Source organism: Protopterus annectens, chromosome 1.part2 (assembly GCF_019279795.1).
Source record: "Protopterus annectens isolate FY-2018-M chromosome 1.part2, PAN1.0, whole genome shotgun sequence".
Taxonomy (NCBI): domain Eukaryota; kingdom Metazoa; phylum Chordata; order Ceratodontiformes; family Protopteridae; genus Protopterus; species Protopterus annectens.
In genome coordinates, this window is record NC_056727.1 from 392,228,016 (window position 1) to 392,232,993 (window position 4,978).

Here is a 4,978-nt window from a genome sequence, read left to right on the forward strand (position 1 = left end):
ACATTTCTTGAAGCAGATAATGGATGTCATGCAGGATGTCTTTTATGACCAAATGCAGATGATGATGGGACAGTTGTTCCTGGATACAAGAGGATTATGAGACTTCTTCTAAAACACCACCACAGAGCTCAGTTGTGAGCTTCAGTCTTGCCAAGAAGGTCTCTTACAAGAATAAGTAAGGTCTTTGTGTTCTTTCAATTTGTATGGTAGTCTGCATGTGAAAGCCACATAGTTTAATGGCATATATTTCTGCACTTTCTGTTGTATGACAGTGATAAGCTCCCTGCACATTTACTGAAGCTGCACCACAGTCTGTGCTCTTATGTTACCTTTTGCAATGTCAGTATTTGCTGTACATGGCATATGTGTCTTATTGACTAAAATTGAACTAAAATGTAAGTTATTTTAATGTTTATTCATTAAATACAGTAGGTATAAGCTATGGTAGTTATTAAATTTGAATGAAGTTTGTTGCTTTTATATGAATACTTAGTACAGATTGGTCAGTCATTATGCCATGTGATTTATTTTGGGATTATTTATTCAGTGACATATTGTAGTTTCTATAGTCTGAAGAAGTTCTTACTGATATTAAAGAACAACAGCACTTAATGTTACTTTCACTCTTGATTGTCTGTTTTTCAGTTGATGCTTGAGGTTTGAATTTTTAATTTGTGTTTTGACACCAACTCCTGCTAATTCACCATTTCGTTTTAAATTTTTGTTTAGTACTGGTGGTGTGGAGTTTGAACAAATAGCAGACATGAGCAACATGGGAGACAGTAATCAAACAACAGAAGATGATAATTTAAACGTATTGTTTCATTCTGTTGCAGAGAATTTTCTTGTCCTAACTCAGTCATTTACAGATTTGCTAACTAAGACAGAAGACATTCTGAATGGTTTATTAAAGAACATGTGTAACACCAGGGAAATACTGCCAGTCCAGGTATATGGAATTTTGTAAATAAGTATATGTCACTTAAAAATATTAATATGATTTATATAGAAATGTGACACTGTCAGCCCAGCTATCTGGAATTTTGTAAATAATCATATGTCATTTGTGAATAGTAATATGATTCATATGCTTGTCCTACAAATGTAAGAGAACAGTATGTTATGTACTGAGCTTCAAAAATGTAACTACAGTGCACCCTACGGGAAAAGAACAGACATATCTAAACTATATACCTGTGCAAATGTATGTTTCAATAGTAGAAGCTGGAACACACAGAGTTAACTTGTAAAACTTCAAGAAATTAAGTTGAAATTAAAAGTGCTTTGCAATGTGATATAAAAAGCAATTTCAGTGCAGCAAGCAGACACAATGTCTAGAGCTAGATGTTTTTCTATTGTCTTGAAACATAAATAATTACTAGGTTTCAAATGTAAAGGTGTTTAATTGTTTTACAACTTTCAGTTCTGAGAAAACATCTGAGAGATATGTATTTTTCACATAGAAATGTTAAGTTTCTGTTAGCCTGAGAACTGAAGCCAGGTGATAAAGCAAAGAGTGATGTCATCCAAGCTAACCCAGCAGTAATGTTGAATATTAATTTAAGAACTCTCTCAGAGAAAGTCTGAGCATTTTGTATCTTGTCCTGGACCAGAAACATTCACTCAGCACTTCTGCATGTGTGTTGCTCTGTAAGTAAGATTTAAGTATAGTATTTCTTTTACAGATAGATAAGAATATAGTAAAGATTCGTTTAGATGTTTTCTGTATTGAACTGAGACTGTCCTGCAATGTTGTTTTAACATATTTCCTGTGATTCTGAACTCTGCAGTCACTGTGTTGTTTGAGTATTGTCTTGTTCTTTTATTATTTATTATTAATTTATATTTAAATCTTTTAATTGTGACTGGTTTGTTTAGAGATATTTAAGCTCTTACAGTACTTGCATATGTATTTGTTGACACTGTACAGGACACTCCTAAATAGCCTTGAAAGTCTTGGTCTCACTTACCATTTGGATAATAGTAACATTACACAGTAAGACTGGGCACCCTTTGGTAAAGGCCCAGTGGGGAGTCTTATTGGGGATCTGGAGAAAGAGAGAGAAACCAGCCCCAGATTGACTGTGATCTATGTGTGCTCTTAAGGGAAATTGTACTTTACTGTGTGTGTACTTGTCATCCTCCCAATGTGTATGTCCTTCACTGGTGCTAGTAGTGAGGATTGAGGCTCCTTGATTTCTCAGCCAGTGCAGGAGCATCACAACATGCACTCTCAATTAAGTTACAGTTGCAATGGGAGTATAAAAACAGTGGTTAGTGATAACATGGATGTTACCTTGGTGGCTGGGCAATCTTTTATTTTGTGTACTGATATGGAGAAGTAAATTTCTGAAACCACTAGCCCATTTTTCAATTGTATTTCTACAGTTATGACTGAAGGTATGGCTATTAGTAGTGGGTTTTCTAAATTGGCGTGTAAATATAATATTTACAGTTTGGAACGTAAACATAAAACTTGAATATGAGAATTATCTTGAGCACTGCTTTGCTCTGAAACAAGTCCCTCTGGGACTAAGACTGTTCAATTTTCCCGGCAGGATAACAGAGATAAAATTTACAAAGATTTGGTAGAATTGTACAATAATACTGGTATGAATGTTTTGAAGCTGCTATTTTCACACAATAGTGGAAAATTGATCACTTAAAAAGTCAAGTCAAAAGCGTGGACAGTAGTATTAGGAATGATCCTTTCTTTCAGTTTTGTAAATAATTATATCAAGGAATTATGGCCAAAGTTATTAGACATGTGGCTAGAATTATGAATAAAAATGCAAAAAGCTAGCTAGAGATGCTAAGACTTGCAAAAATAACACAGCACATCCATTAACTTTTTATAATACTGTGGTTGCAATGAATTCTGAATAGCAGGGTTCTGAAGCAATGGAGAGGTGTTTTATGACAAAAAGGATGACTATCATACTTTTCTGGAGGATTTCCCGCCTCTCCCTCATAGACCCAGAGGTTAGCTGATTCAAATTCAAGGCTAAGATTTGATGGGAATGAAACTAATGAGCGTTTCAAGGAAGAAGAGTATAAATCATCTTGTTTCCAACACATAAAAGAGCAAGTGAATTGAAGAAAGCATTCAAAGACAAGGAAAAACAACAGTGGCAAAAGTTGAGGAAAAAAGCGAGAAAGAGTAAAAAAGAACTGATTTAGACATTGTACAGTTTTTACTTTAAGTTCCTTCACCTTAATCCCTGTTCATAAACATGTTCTTAATAAATGTTTTTCATTTACTCCAACAAGAAGAGTGAGTTTACCTCAACTGCTGACTGATTTTAGGCTTTACATTAGAAAGTTAAATTTACAATATACGTTGAATGATGTAAAGCATTTTAAGTGATGTTTTATGTAAAAGGAGCACTTATAATCCAGTATTACATTGTACTTTAAGCATCTTTCAAGACTCCTGTGAAAAAGATTTTAGGTGTCTATTAAGTAAAAAGCCAGCAATCAAAGTTTATCATGTAAACTAACAAGAAAGGAGTGCTTTAACTGATTTGCAAAAACAAAACCATGTTAGAATAATGAAAGCTGATAACAGGAATAGCATAGTATTGATGAGTATTAACAAATATAATGATAAGACAATAGAGATTTTGTAAGATGGCACATATTATGAGTTGGTTACTCACTCTCTCTACTCCCGTACAACCAGTCCCATTATTTCCACCTGCAGAATTACTGACAGCTAACCTTAAAGTCAACGATTACACTACTGTCACAGTAGCATCCATCTACATTCCAACAGGGGATGATATTCCTCTGCTGGAAAACAGCCTCTCCTACTTTTCTCATCACATTCCCAATGAAACCATCCTCCTTGGTGATGGGAATATAAACTGGTTAACTCTGAGTAATCCTAGCTCTCCACATCAGATTAATTTATATGGCTTTTCACAACTAATATCACAACCAACCCATACTAATAACTCACACACACCTAGCACCCTCTTAGATTGGATACTAGTCTCAAATCCCTCTAAATACAATAACCCAGAAACATTACCAAACACCTTGAGTGACCACTTCCCAATAAAAGTGCTTAGATATACTCCTCTTTTAAGACACTGCTCTCTAGAGTAAACTGGAATTTCCTTACCCAATTCCCACTAGATGAAGCAGCCTAAGCATTCAACTCTGCCTTCTTTAGCATCTTAAACTCACTAGCTCCTCTCTGTGACGTACGTATGAAATTTAACATATCTCCATGGTTATTAAAAACTACTTGGACTTTAATGAAAACTAGAGATCAGGCTTGGAAGAAATGGGCACAAACCAAACTCCCTATAGACCTGCAAAGGTATAAAGAATTCAAAAATCAAACAAAAAAATCTCATCTATAAAGACAAAAATGACTTCTATTTCAACCCTCCAACAGCATTAAAATCTGATCCAAAAAAATTCTGGAATGCCATAAATCAAATATTACACCCTGGTAAGCCCATTTCCCCCAATCCATGCCCAGGTAAGACACATGAAGAAACAGCCAACAACGTTACTATTTTATTGAATCAATATCTAAGATGTTTAACCCTAATAGTCACTCCTCAAGTTCTAACCCACCAAACTCCTCCAAACCTTCTCTTACTATTACCTCTGCACATACATTTTCAGTTAAACCTGTTCCTACCAGCTATATCAAAACTTTACTCTCCAAGCTAAAACTTTGCACTGTATCAGCTGATAACATCCCCTCATATTTTCTTCAGAGAGCACCTGACTCTCTTGCTCTTCCAGTATCTATTCATATAAATCGCTCCATCTCAGAGTCAAAACTACCTACAATATGGAAATACTTCTACACACTACCTATTCACAAATTAGGTAACTCCTCAGATATCACCAGTTTCAGACCCATTTCTATCCTCTCCCATCTCTCTAATGTCCTAGAAAAATGTTTGCACAAACATGTTATGCAATACCTAACACAAGAAAATCTGCTTACACCCAC